The sequence below is a fragment of the Schistocerca piceifrons genome, chromosome 7, assembly GCF_021461385.2.
Source record: "Schistocerca piceifrons isolate TAMUIC-IGC-003096 chromosome 7, iqSchPice1.1, whole genome shotgun sequence".
Classification (NCBI taxonomy): Eukaryota; Metazoa; Arthropoda; class Insecta; order Orthoptera; family Acrididae; genus Schistocerca; species Schistocerca piceifrons.
Window position 1 is genome coordinate 235,590,519 of NC_060144.1, and position 15,922 is coordinate 235,606,440.

Here is a 15,922-nt window from a genome sequence, read left to right on the forward strand (position 1 = left end):
TATATAGATACTTGTTGTTATTTTTTGACAGTTGTCAAATGACAGATCGTTGCATTGACGCATCAACAGTCAAAAACAGTCAAAAAATAACACGAAATATCTATAGAAGGTAAATACGTGACCTGTATTAAGAACGTAGTAAACGAAAGAAATTGCGTTCCAGTGTGTTTTATGGACGTCATTACGTCTAGACGAACACTTAAAAATGGTACAAATGCCGAAACAAGCTTGTCGTGAATCTACGTAAAAACAACAACAAATAAACTATTTGCAGCTAATTTTGTGAAAGTATAAAGAAACAAACTTTTTAGGTTAGACTTTGTCATGATTATTATCGGTTTCGATTTAAGCAACAAGTTTCCTGTTGAAGCTTCCTGGGAGATCAAAACTATCTGTCGGATCAGCACGCAAACCCAGGGCCTCTGCCTTCCGCGGGCAACTGCTCTACCTACTGAAGTACACAACGACTCACTACCCTCCCTCACAGCTGTATATGCATCAGTATCTCCTCATCTACCTTACAAGTAATTCTCTGCAATATCCTTTCTTCCAGAATGAATTTTCACTCTGCAGCGGAGTGTGCACTGATATGAAACTTCCTGGCATATTGAAACAGTGCGCCGATCCGAGACTCTAACTCAGGATCTCTGCTTTTCGTGGGAAGTGCTCTACCAAATGAGCTGATAGGAGAAGGTAGAAGACAACGAAGTACTGGTGGAGATATAGGTGTGATGACGGATCGTGTTTGAGTGGAGCACTTGGCCGCGAGAGGCGAAGGTGAGTTCGAATCTCGATCCAGCACACTGTTTCAGGAGTTTCTACTTCCGGTAAGTTTGAAAAGTTGGATCGAAGGTACTGGGGGAATTAAAGCTGTGATGGAGGGCTGGCTCTTGATTTTTGCTTGGATGTGCAATTGTCTGCGAAAGGCAAACGTCCCAGGTGCGAGTTAGTGTCCAACCCACCGTTTTAATCTGCCAGCAAGTTTCTAATGACCGCACACTCTGCTGCACAGTAAAACTGCTACCGGCCAAAAATTATTTGATTTCCAGTGCGCATTTCACAGGCGTAGACCTCCGTCATCAATACCAGTTAGCCGACTACAGTGGCCGAGTGGTTCTAGACGCTTCAGTCTGGAACCGCGTGACACCTACGGTCGCAGGTTCGAATCCTGCCTCGGGCATGGATTAGTGTGATGTCCTTAGGTTCGTTAGGTTTAAGTAGTTCTAAGTTCTAGGGGACTGATGACTTCAAATGTTAAGTCCCATAGTGCTCAGAGCCATTTGAACCATCAATATGAGTTACGTGAATTACAATAATGTGTTCTCTTACGACTCTGGAGTAACGTACAGCACTGCATCCAGTTTCACCTGCCTCGAGATGACTGGGTGTTTGTGTTGTCCTCATCATTTCATCATCATCCAGGAAAGTGGCGAAATTGGACTGAGCAAAGATTGGATAATTGTACGGGCGCTGATAACCACGCAGTTGAGCGCCCCACAAACCAAACATCATCATCATCAGCACTGCATCCAGTTATCACAAGTTCCGTTTTGTCGTATTACTTCTCTTTGCAAACACTGAAATACAGTAAGCAAAGATGCATCTACATTCTACACACTTCCACCTCCTCACCTGAATATGGAGGTTTCAGCGGAAAGGCAGAGCCGCTGTGGCGTGTGTGACTGAGTGCTTCACGTCTGAGCTGTGGCTTTGTTGCGGCTTACGTGACAGGAACCAGCGTCATGCCAAAACAAGGACGGGACAAACCTAAATAAATCCTGCTCATTGGTAGACAGTTGTATGGATTCTCACAGCCACCAGTTCCGATAGGGGCCTGCGCCAGTCTACGAGTCTGAATGGACCAAGTAGCTGCCATCCCTGGGCTCTGCCCGTGCTGTTCGGGCTGAGTCTAATGCAGTTGACTGAGTGCCCTCCAACCGGTGAGCCACCTCCGGTCATACTGCAGTCGCTGCTGGTCTCCTAACCTGCTGGTCTACAGTTTGAACCCAGGGCAGTGCAGCCGCTCAGTCGCCATCGCCTTGCTTGGATATGCGCAGTTGCTGAGGGACTCCTACTCCACATGTAGCCCACGGCGTAAGTCTGTGCGACCCTGCGCGCCCTGACCCGAGTTGCAGGGCTGCCTCTTAATCTCTGTGGCTGTTGCCGTGTGCTGCAGAGCGCCGCTAAGGTCAGCGCTCTTGCCGAGTCGCTGCCGTCATCATTTCAGCAGCTGAGCGACGTTGCAGGTGGCCAGTGACACCAAGCAACAAGCTGACCGCAGAAACTTCTCGACGACAAAGTACAGCTTACCTTTGGGGCGTTGGTTTCTCTTCCTTCACCACGAGTGTGCTAGTTCGCCATTCAACAGATGAATGTTTTGAAAATGCTTTTTCCATGGCGATCCTTTGGACGACAACCATGTATCCATTCACTCTCCTCCATTACCCTGTCCAGGATGGGGAACTACTGACATTCTGACCTCTGCCAGTCCAGCTTCAGTGCCCACCGCAGAGCCCAGCCACCTTTAGCCTCTACAGTACTAATCTTGGTGCAAGAATGTCTAGTAATTAGATCTAACCTAGCGCCCAATATCAAGGCCGTGAAGTGTCCTTAGGCAACTAACAATTGCTTAGGCAACGAACATTTGCTATGAAAATTTCTTTCACCACCAAGTTTGTAACTGCTACCGTGGGTCGAACGCCAGTGCTCTATAATGTTCTAGTGATGTAGGGTATAAAGACAAGATCATTTTTGCGTCGATAACTCTTGAAACCCATCCTGTCCCTAATGGTTTAACATCTGATGGGTCTACCGTGCATAACTGTTGTTAGTGGTTTTATACAACTGCTTGCTGAAAACCGAATGAGGTGGCAAAATAGTAAGACACTGGAATACTATTCACGAGGACAGCAGCTCAAATCCTCATTCGACAATCCAGATTTAGATATTACATGATTTCATTAACCCGAGTAAGGTGAATGCCTGGATGGTTTCTTTGAAAGGGCATGGCCGGCCGGTGTGGCCGAACGGTTCTAGGCGCTTCAGTCTGGAACCACGCGACCACTACGGTCTCAAGTTCGAATCCTGCCTCGGACATGGATGTGTGTGATGCCCTTAGGTTAGTTAGGTTTTAGTAGTTCTAAGTTCTAGGGGACTGATGACCTCAGATGTTAAGTCCCATAGTGCTCAAAGCCATTTTTTTGAAAGGGCATGGTCAATTTCGTTTCCCAATCTGAGCTTGCATTTCTTCCCTAACGACATAGTCACCAGTGGGATGGTAAACCTTAATCTTTCATTTTTTGTAACTGAAACGTGTAAGAATTAATAGCTCAAATGTAATGTATGTAATTCGTGGTTTTAAGCTTTGCACTGTCTTCAAATGCACTAGGCACTTTCGAACGTCATCAGCAATAAGCTTTAACTTTTCTGGAAACTTTTGAAAGTTGCCTGCTAAATTTGTCAACTTCAGATTCCTCATGTGGTACGTCTCGGTAAACTTGCGAGCAGCCGTTTCTGTGATAATCTGCGCTCATTTGTCAATGTCTGTGATATGCCGCTTTGGATCCAGCGGTGGTGGTTTGTCTTAACGACGGCCTTTGGTGTGAGCAGTAATTTTGAAGTCGAACATAAAGGTTCTAGTGAGTTCTGTTCTGTTCCTGCCTGTGCTTTGGTGTGGTTGTAAGGAGGAAATGTGGCTGCTCTGATGTATGTTGAGAGAAAAGGTTAGATGTTGATAATTACGATCTGAGTTTGTATGTGAACACTTATAATGAGAATTGCTCCGTATTTGTACAGACGACGATAGACAAGGTGATATATGCTGCAATGTGTAGCTTAGCGAGCCTTGTCGATGAAAAGTCTGTCTGTGCTGAGTCATTGTCAGCAGTGTGGTCGGACACACAATTTCGATTAGTATGGCTCAGAATCTTCTTTTCCATTCGTTGCATTTGATTCGTAACTGTGCTAAACAGTTCGCTTCATGATCTGTTATGATGTTCCGCTCCAGACTCAGCTTCTCTTGTTTGTTTTAACGAGGGTCTTTGAATGTTTTGTGAAAGTAATCTTGCTGTGGTATAGCTACAACGTGCCCCAACGCAGTTCTTGTAGTATTGATTGTGTGTATTCCTGTGAAACGATTGTACTTGGGGTCCCAATAATCAATGAGTGATACAATATCATACAGTATTTATTCACATACTTTTCATATATATAATTAGCTTTATAATGTAAAGGTGTGTGAATAAATACAGAATACATATATTTGTGGTGAGAAAGAACTTTTAAAAAAAATATCGATACGCCGCGCCGCTTTCGAGTTAATTAGTGTTGAATTTAGCCAATCAGGCCGTTGCGCGCAGAAATTCAGGCGGCCAGTCACAGACGGTGTCGGGAAATGTATTCTTCATTTGGCGTCCTAAAACGGAACAAGAGAACGATACAAAAATTGGACATGAGACGGTAGCAACGAAGGAATCCGAGCCAAAGGCTGAGCGATTTCGTGCGCTATCATCTGCGCTACGAGAATAACTCACACCAATTGAGTACGGCGAATCGCTTCAGTTCGCGCACGCAATAGCCTGACTGGCTAGTCCAACGCTAATTAACTCGCAAACGTCGCAACGCATCGATTTTTGTTGGAACAGTTACTTTTCAGCGCAGTACACCCTGCAACACTCTTAGAAGCTTTTCAGACAGTTTTTTAGCACACTGTGTGTGTATATGTTATATCTGGCCTTCAAAAACGACGCGCGAGCTATTCAAGTTCTCTTGCTCGCTTCGCGCAAGCTATTGGTCCTACAGAACAACTACCACGAACAACATACTGGAAATAATGACTTGGGAGGGATGAGTGTGGGGTGGAGGTACGTTTGAAGGTAACTTTTGTACGTTTTTCTTGAATAACTCGAAAGCGTGACCTCCATCGGAAAGGTAACTTTGTGTTCTGCGTTACGGCAGGTCTTGGCATGGAGGAAGCCTCTTCAGAGAGGTCCACCGCATGAGCGTCTAGAGAAGTGAATCGGAAACGTAACCCAGTACAAAATTTAACTACATTAAATTTTCTACAAAAGGTCCTGCTAATTTTTTGTGTAGGATTAACAGTATGGGCGTAGCGAAGGTGAGAATATGAAAATCTCACGCATGGTTTATGAAGGTCCGCTTAACATTGCGGGCTGAATGAAACGACAGCCATAGGGGCAGCTTAATCACCCTGTATATATTCAACAGTTCTCTTAAAAGAACCGTGTGACCATGGTGGTCTAAATTTTTTTAGCAATAGGAGTCCAGCTGGAATCATTCGCCTTTAGCATGGTTATTTGCTCACTAAGAAGGAAGCGTCACAAATTATACCACATATTTGATGGGAAAAAAAGCACGCTTGCAAGGCATGAGTCCCCAGCAATCGATCCCGCGCGAAAATTTGGGGCACCATTCCCACAGAACTTGGTTATGATCTTCGGAATGTACAGCTTTTAAACTTCGCTCACACCGGTTGTTTTTCACTCGGTCCGACCCACTACAGCCGCCTAAAGACCCAGCGCTTAGTACTGTAGAATTGTGTAAGAGGTTTATGTTCATAATGTAGGTGAACCAACAAGTACTAATGCGGCACCTACAGGTGCGGCACGGAATGACCGTCAAATTGCAACGTCAAAGAACGAGAGCCCCTCAAAATCGTGACTGGTAAGCATCATTATATGCGGCTACTCGACTAACTTCTGTAGAAGGCAAGCGAAATCAAATCGTATTTTCTTTCTGCTACTATTTACACCTTCCTGTCTTTCAGGACCACCAGAGGAACTTAAAATTAAGAAGATACTGCAGTTTCTGTACTGCAGGTACCACCAGGTTGAACAAGATACTTTAAACTGCTGGATATATTTGACTTCCACGTATTCAAGGGTTTTGTCTGCAGATTTAATAACTCCGCACGATTTCTAGGCGTCGAAGTGAACTTCGGCCAGCGTAACAACATCCTTCAATGAAGTCTCCTTTCTAGACGCAGTTATTGTGCACCGGTATTTCGGCCGATCTTCCAGCATGCTTAGTATCGAAGCGGCTACTCGGTGAGCGGCTAAATTACTTTGAACGTCCAGTTATATATCGAGTGGCTGTAATTAAAGTGCAGCTACTCTCACAGATGCATTGTGGGCTGTAATCATCGTATGATAGCGAAACTTGGTAGATATGCTAATGCGCTACTGCGGAACGGATTTACGCTGTAAGAAAAAAAAAAAAGTTCCAATTTTGGCCACCAGATGCAAATCTGGCGCTGTACAGCATCTCGTCGACGTCTCCGGTCGTCACATTGAACAGATTGTGTAAGCAGATGTTAATAATAAAATCAACATGACGCCTTTCTCACTTGTTGTTTCACCTTTTCTGCGCACGCTCCATTCCTGATCCGTTACATACGTAAACATTTGTCAGATTTATACCTTGTGGCCAAAGTTGGAACTAACTTATTTTTCAGCGTACATCGGCCCCGCATTAACGCATTAAAATACCTGTCATACTATAATTACAGCCCACACTGGACCTGTGTGAGTAACTGCACTTCAATAATAACCACCCGACACAGAATTGACATCATTAACGTCTTTTTTTCATATGAGGAAGTGCCAGGTACCTAATCTGCAGCTGGCGCCAGAGATCTCTTTGCTTTGGATATTTTTATGTAGCGACTCACAAATACCGTGTAAATGAAGTAAATGAATAAGTGTGTCATTAAAGAAGTAGCATAGCGCTATTTACGTTATTTTCTTTGAACTATAGAGCTGACATTATTTAAGCGAAGTATATCTGTAGAAGATGCGCTTTTCTTCAACGTGACAGGGATCATTGAATGGTAAATCGAAAATCGTTAACTGCATTTCGTAATAATTCTTCAGTTGCCTGTGTTTATTCAGTTTGACAAGCAGAATACCAATACGAGAATACCGTTAAAATGATATCAACGTCATGTACATGAGGTTGACATATTACGTACTCATATTGCTCAAATATTTTTCGCTTAAAATAAGATGTGTTTCCGCACAAGATTTTAAACATGTTTGGCAGACGCGAACCCCTCCTCTTCCCTCGCCTTCAACATCCGGCGAATAGGGACTGCTCTGGTTGTCACTAGGCTGTGCAGTACTTCTAGCTGGGGCATTAAGCGGTTGCAGTGGGGCGGAGCGAATGACAAACACGCGGTGCGTGCCAAGTTTGAGAAATGTACATGCAGAAGGTGATAAACGCGTAATTCGGCCAAAATTGTCACGTAGGATCGATTGCTGGGGTTGATACTTTGCACGTGCGCTTTTTTTTCTCCTTAAAATATGAGCTATTCTTGACAACGTTCCCTTGTAACAATTATTATTCAAATGGAGCATTCATTCAGGCAGCTTAAGATTATTTGCAGTATTTTTAGTAATATCTTCACAGTTTCCGGAAGGTTAGCTTTCGTCGAGTGTTTCTGAGCAGCACATGCTACGTTACGTTCCAAAAATATTCTTCGAATGTTAACAGTTTCAGGTTGTTGTAGAAAAGTATTTAGCATCACATTCGTGAGCTATGCATGCTCACTGCACATGTTTTGCCCTTAAGGTGGGGCATATTAATATTTTCCAAGGTCAAATGGTAATTCTTTTGTTAGAAAACCCGGTCATTAATAGAAATCAACTATTCTCAGTGCCAATTTAACAAAGTGCTGCCTGTGTTATGCTATTCATGAAGTTATGTCAGACTGCGTTTATACTACTACTTTCATAGGTCAAGGTCCATGGACGTAAGAAGGGCATTTTAATCAAGGCAGATATCGTCGGTGCATTTGATATCTTTCTGATTAATTACAAGCACGGGGCTCTTACACGCTGTTGATATTTTTTCTGCTTTCCGCTCAGTTTTGTGTTTAGGAAAAGTATAATCAGCCCTGCAAAGCTAATGCCATATTCGCAGCAATTCCATTATCTCTAGCTTCTGAAAGTTATGAAAATGCTGTATTTCTAAAGGCGTTGCCACAAAATTAATCTGTAGAGAAACAGGGTGACGCTATGTCGCCTAAAACTGCCCTGAGAAAAGAAGCTGTAGTAGAATTATAAGGATTATAATTTGAACTCGGAAACCAGACAGAAGTATGTTATAAAGCGGTCATTCACATTTAATCATTGCCGGTTTCCAGTTTTTAAAAGTCCATCTTCAAATAACAGTTACAAGTTTCCATACTGGGTCCTCACGTTGTGCCCGTAAATTTTTTGGTGCTCTAAGATTTAAAAAAATTGTTTAAAATTCAGTATAAAAAAACTAAATTAAACTCCTTCCGAACAGGCCATGAAGCCCCAACGGTACGGTCCGGCCGCTGTGTCATCCTCAGCCCACAGGCGTCACTGGATGCGGATATGGAGGAGCATGTGGTCAGCACACCGCTCTCCCAGCCGTAGGTCAGTTAACGAGACAGGAGCCGCTACTTCTCAGTCCAGTACTTCCTCAGTTAACCTCACAAGGGCTGAGTACACCCCGCTTGCCAACAGAGCTCGGCAGACCGAATGGTCACCCAAGCAAGTGCTAGCCCAGACCAACAACGCTTAACTTCAGTGATCGGACGGGAATCGATGTTACCACTACGGCGAGGCCGTTGGCAAAAGTCAGATAAACATATGGAAAATATTTTTAATTGTTTTTTTGACGGAGAGTTCATCTGTCGAAATATCGGCTGCATTCCCGTAAGTCATTTGAAGAATTTGCTAGCCGACTATGCAACACACACATAGCACATTCACAAAATACGATTTTTTAAAAATTAAAGAACAATAGAAATGTTCCACGAATACATCAGTTAGGAACATACACAATGTAAGTTTCCGCCATATTAACTTGTCCAACTTTTAAGACCATATCTAGTATGATTGTTCAAATTACAAGTTTTCCGCATAGTTTATGAAATTTGATAAAAAATATTGTTTGTCTTAGAACAAGGTTTTGACTATGTTGATTGGATTACACTGAAATTTTAAAGGTAGCAGGCACAAAAATCAAGGAGCGAATGTTATTTATAACTTGTATAGAACCAGATTGTGGTTATAAAAGTCGAAGCAATGGTTGAGGAGGGATTGAGAAAGAGTTGTAGCCTTTCCCACTGTTATTCGGTCTTCCCACTGTTATTCGGTCTGCACACTGAGCAATCAGTAAGAGGAAACCAAGGAGAAATTTGGAAAGAGAATTAAAGTTCATGGAGAAGAAATAAAAACTTTGAGCTTTGTTGACGGCATTCTCTCGAAGATGGCGAAAGATTTGGAAAAGCTGTTGAACGGAATTGATAGCGAAACAAGGGTAACGGAGTGCGGTCGCATTAAATCAGGCGATGTTGAGTGAGTTAGATTATGATATGATACACATAAGTTAGTAGGTGAATTTTGGTGTTTGGGAAGCAAAATAAATGATGGTGGCCGAAGTAGAGAAGACATAAAAGTAAAATCGGCAATATTAGAAAAGAATTTTTCTGTAAAAGAGAAATTTGCTAACATTCAAAATAAATTTAGGTGTTAGGATCTCTTTCGCGAAGGTACCGAGTGAGGAGGCGCAATGGTTAGCACGCTGGACTACCATTCGGGAGGACGACGGTTCAAATCCCCGTCTGGCCATCCAGAGTTAGGTTTTTCGTGATCTCCCTAGATCGCTTAAGGAAAATGCCAGGATGATTCAATCGAAAGGGCACGGCCGATCTCCTTTCCCATGCTTCCCTAATTCGAGCTTGTGCTCCGACTCGGATGATCACGTTGTCAACAGGGCGTTAAACACTTACCTTCCTTCCTTCCTTTTTTTCTGAAGGTATCTGTCTGGAATGTAGCTTTTTACAGAAGGATAACATGGACAGTTCGCAGTTCAGACAAGAAGAGAATAGAAGCTTTTGAAATGTAGTACGAAAGAACAATGCTGCAGATTAAATGGGTAGATAGAATAACTAAAGACAGTTTCTATAATTTTCAATGCGATATAGGGTCCGCAGCTGCGACGAATTTTTTGAATGATTTCTTGAAGCCTTCAGCTAACATTTTCTTTATTTCCTGTACGATTGTACAATTTCGGCCTTGGACCATTTTCAAGTATGGATGATTTTTTGGTAACATGTTATGTGATATACGTCGTTGCTCCTGTGACATTATGTTACGCTCATAAATTAGTACGAGATGTTCACACTAATTTAGCAGCACGTTAGTTTCGAGCAGTTGTTGCAAATCTCTTATCCATAAAATACTTGAAAATGGCCTAAGGCCGAAATTTTACAATCGTACACGAAATAAAGAAAATGGCAGCTGAAGGCTTTCAAAAAATTAAAGACAGTTTGGTAACAAAAGGAAAGTGTGGAGGATAAAAATTGTAGAGAGATACCTAGGTGTGAATAAAGTGGAAAATGGATGTATGTTGCGGTTGTTTTTCTGAAATGAAGAGGCTTATTCAAGATAATAGACATGAAAATCACCGCTTCAGTTGTAAAGCTTCTATTTTTTGAGTCACGGCCAGTTTCGGGCGAAGAAATGCCCATCATAAGGTACAATTACTGAAATTAAACTAGAGAAGTGTGTTAAAAATAATTTGAAAAATAATTTTTCATACGCTTGTATGCATGAAATAAAGAACTAATAAAGACTCTCATAGATAAAGTTCTAATAGCGATCGGAGTAGATACGGTGAAAAGTAAGAGAGGAATAAGTCACAATACTGTGGCGACAACTAACAATAAAACAAAGAAACCGCCTAGGTGAAGAGGCATGGTATAAGATAAAAACCAGAACACTTAATCGTGGGCCGGCCGCTGTGACCGAGTGGTTCTAGGCGCTTCAGTCCGGAACCGCGCTGCTGCTACGGTCGCAGGTTCGAATCCTGCCTCGTGCATGGATGTGTGTGATGACCTTAGGTTAGTTAGGTTTAAGTAGTTCTAAGTCTAGGGGACTGATGACCTCAGATGTTTAGTCCCATAGTGCTTAAAGCACACTTAATCATGTGCTGCGACCTCGAGTCCCGTGAGGCTGGGTGGGACGGATGCGACAACCGCAAGCGAGCGCAGAGCACGGAGTGCCACACAGGAAGGAGAGAGCTAAATTAGTAAACTTTTGTGACTACACTATCGCCATCTATTAGAACGACTGGAAATCAATGCCAAGAGACCGACGAACCCGGCCGGTCACAATTTTAAATGCAGTATTGGAGAGAAAATATTATAAAGTGTGCGAACGTCGCGAAAGGCGCGTAGGAAAGCATAATAAGACAAATTTCAAAGGATTAAGACGACGTTAAAATGAGGAAACACAACGCGTAGGTGATAAAAACCGCTAGATAAAAAGCTAGTAACTTAAAGAGAACTGTTCTAAATAAAAACTAAATGAACAAGAGGTTTTTGCTGTAAGTGAGAGGCATAAGCTATTTAGTAGCTATAGATTTAGCAATTTCCATAAATCAGAAGTTAATAAAACCATTGAAATTACGTAGAATTCTACTGAAAGTAGGATTCTTAAAAGTGTGCAGAATAAAAGCTAACCGAACCATAAAGTTGTTGTCATAAGTGACAAGCAAAAAAATGGTTGAAGTGGCTCTGAGCACTATGGGACTTAACATCTGTGGTCATCAGTCCCCTAGAACTTAGAACTACTTAAACCTAACTAACCTAAGGACATCACACACATCCATGCCCGAGGCAGGATTCGAACCTGCGACCGTAGCAGTCCCGCGGTTCCGGACTGAGCGCCTGAACCGCTAGACCACCGCGGCCGGCCTAAGTGACAAGCAAATGCTATTTAATATTCTGGTTCTTACCTTATACCATAACCTCTTCACCTAAGCGGTTTCTTTGTTTTATTATTTGTAGTCGCCTCAGTGTTGCGATTTATTCCTCTTACTTTTCACTGTATCCAGACTGACTGCTGTTGGAATTATATATGATAGTCTTCATTGGTTTTCATTATTTTATGCATACAAGCGTATGTGAAAATCATTTTCTAGCACACTTCTCTTGTTTGTTTTCAGTAATACATTTAATAATTTTTTCATAATACGGGGCCACAGTCATAATATATTTCTTTAAAGTCAGTACCGCCATTAGACTGTTGTTTATTAACAGTGTTACATTTACACTTACACAATCATGATTTTGGCTTCAAAGTGCCATTATCAAGTGCTTTAAGTGTTATAAATTGCCTCAGATGGCAGCTGTCGTATTAAAATACACTATTAGACACAATGTCTAAGAGTCGATATTTTTGGCAGAGCCTACTGCTTTGTAAGTACACCACCTGAGATAGTGTACTCAGTAATGAAACAAAGCAGTCGATATTTCTGGCAGAGCCTACTGCTTTGTAAGTACACCACCTGAGATAGTGTACTCAGTAATGAAACAAAGCAGTCGATATTTCTGGCAGAGCCTACTGCTTTGTTTCATTACTGAGTACACCATCTGAGGTGGTGTACTTGCAAAGCAGTAGGCTCTGCCAGAAATATCGACTCTTAGACAATGTTTCTAATAGTGTATTTTAATACGACAGTATGCCATTGTAAGCAATTTATAATACTTAAATCACTTGATGATGGCACTTTGATGCCGAAATCATGATTGTGTAAGTGTAAATGTAACACTGTAAATAAACAACAGTCTAATTGCGGTACTGACTGTAAAGAAAGTAATACATTTGTTAGCCCTAAACCAGTCGTACTTCAAAAATAAAAGCATTACAACTGAAGCGGTGACTTTCATGTCTATTATGATGCTCAGTTGCGGATGTTCCTCGAACAGGATTGTTTGTTGCTCAGGATGGACTAGCGTGGAGAACTGCATCAAGCCAGTCTTCTGGCTGAAGGCCACGACAACAAACATCTTAGGGCACAAGTCAAGCAACGACTACGAATTGGTACTCGCAGTTGAAAGCTTGTAAGAACCATCTGACGATGGATTTAAAAATCCGAAACCGCTAGTGGTTAAATGTGAATAAAATTTTTATACCGTACTTATGGCTGGCTGCTCTGTTTACATTGTATGACTATAAACTGACAGGAATTATTCTATCACTGAGTAAGCACGCGTGCACCAATGATGAACGACCAGTAGCTGTGAAGTGTGCAGCCTTCTCATTCGAATGCCGAATTCCTCGTGTCTGTAGACAAATGAGTGTGGCCGTGGCCTCAGTTTGTGTAAGAGCTGTTGTTTTGTTTTCATGGACAAATGATATGTCTAATAATAGAGCAACGAATTGTCGACATGAAACTTGGAAAATCTGCTATTGAAACATATCTTTTACTAAAAGTAGTATAAGGCGAAGACTACTAATCACGTACGTGAAATTTTGAGCGGTTAAAGTGTTTCCAAGGTGGCCGAGAAGGCGTTGAACATGACCCACATCAAAAACGGACGAGAATATCGAAAAAGTAGGTAAATTGATTCGATCCGACCGTCGATTGAGTATTGATCGATTGCTGAAACTGTAGGATTTTGCGAAGAATGCGTAAAGCGAATTTTACGTAACCATTTTAACATGAGAAAAGTATGTGCGAAACTGGTGGCGAAAATCCTCACGACCGAACAAAAGGAAGCGTCGGCCGTTGTGGCCGAGCGGTTCTAGGCGCTTCAGTCTGGAACCGCGCGACCACTACGGTCGCAAGTTCGAATACTGCCTCGGGCGTGGATGTGTGTGATGTCCTTAGGTTAGTTAGGTTTAAGTAGTTCTATGTTCTAGGGGACTGATGACCTTAGATGTTAAGTCCCATAGTGCTCAGAGCCATTTGAACCATTTTTTGAACAAAAAGAAGCACGTGAAAATATTTCTGCTGACACTCCGAATACCACTGACAGTCACCCTGATTTCTGGGGAAGAGTGATAACATGTGACGAATCTTGCTTTTCACTTATGATCCAGAAACTAAGCGTCAATCCTTTCATTGAAAGGGACCAACCACACCGAGAGCGACAGAAGCTCGAATGAGCAAATCAGAATTGAATTTTATGTTGATTATTTCTTTTCATATTCCTGGAATGGTGTATCTTCACTGGGTTCCTGAAGGTCAAACTATTGATCAACATTGCTGTCTTGAGTTTCTTCCTCAATTCTGTGAGAAAAAAAGAATAAGTCGTGGGTTCTGCATCAAGACAAAGCACCAGCTCATACCGCATTGTCTGCTAAGAGGTTTCCGGCGGAGTACACCATCCTAGTGTTATATGAATGTGTGGTGGCTGCTCTTTCAAACATGCCCAAAAGAACAGGCACCACACATTCATATAACTGATACGCCTCAATGGGCTATGTAGCCACAACCCCCCAGTGCCGATGCACATTTACGTTCGACCTCCAGCGGGAATCTAAAATTAGCAAGCACGGAGGACATGGGCGGGGACTGGATAAGTGTTGGCACTAGGTGGGAGCGGGAGTCGGCGAGGAGCATGGCGAGATATAGTCCGCGCATTTGCGACTGACGCTGTGTACAGGCGGCGCAGTGGTTAACGCACCTGCATAGCAAGAAAAAGATCCCCGGTTCAAATCCCACAGACATTTTTCACTCATCGCTGCAGTTTCCGCGGAAAGTCCCCATCCAGGTGATGTCATCAGTTCCTTCCCTTCCCTTTCTCTTCACCCCCCCCCCCCCTTTTCAATTTACATAATCCCAGTGTTAGACGATCCACCTTCAACTTTTGTAGTCCTGTCTTCCTCAGTTGCGTCTAATATTGCGGTATATTGATAATTTTTACTTTTGGACCGTCTAACTACAGCTAAATGGAACACAATTGCCGACAGTCATCAACACAATCCAAAACATAGGATCAGAACAAGTGTTCAGTTCCTAGTGCTGTGATGTGCGAAGAACAAAAACGCAAATGGCAATTATAAGAAGAAAAACAGCGCCAAAAATGGAACGAAAACGCATCACGTAGAAAATCATCCACGGAACCAGCCACTGAAGATGCCTTGCAGAGAATAAAGCCGAAACGCGTATCGCACGAAAACTGTATTTGAATACCATCCACCTTATTCGCCTTACCTTGTACTGTGTGACTTCTGTCTATTGCCGAAGGTCAACTCTGCATTAAAAGGAACAAGATTCCCGTCCGTTGAAGCAGTGAAAGAAATGCGGCATTAGTCATCATGGATCTCACAGCACTGTTTCTATTAGTGGAAAATTCGCATGGAGCGTTGTAGGGATGGAGAAGGGGAATGTATTGTGGGTGACAATAACTAAATATGTATATTCCAAGATGCTACTCCAGGCGGGTGTAAAAATGAATGTGCGCCACGGACAATAATAAACGCTAAACTGATGATTTGGCCCTGTCTGACTATCCCCTGAAGCAGATCTTAGGATCTCTTAATGCCCTTTTTTAAATATAAATTACATCTAAACATAAATGAATGATGAAGGTAACTAATACTACTAAATGATAGACGTTGTTGTTCAATACATATTTATTATAGATTAAAATTAACCCTTTAAGCACAATTGTCTGTATTTCCTAACTAAAATTATTAATCAATTGTCGAACTCTGCCTCTTATAAGGACTGAGCGGACTAATATCACTAACGCGAAATGACTGACATCATCTACGTACCAAACACTAGAAGACACTACTTTCAAAGATGATCTACGGTGGTGTGGAACCTCAGTGGAAATAAACTAACGTGATCACAGCTGTTTAGCTTTATAGCCCTAATAAGCCGAAGCAATTTGCGATATCACCGTATGTACTGCGTCTGCTGCGTCGAAGTGATGGTTCTCGTACTCGTCTGCGACGATGGAAGAACTCCAGCCACAAATAAACTCCTTCAAACACTAGGACGGCAGAAGGCGGCCACTGACTAATGTACTCTAATACTGTCTTCATCTCTCTGTGTTCTACAGACGAGAAACGCGAAATCCGAGCCACAAGGACGGAGTTCAGGTAACGTCTCAACGTAAGTATAGGCAGGA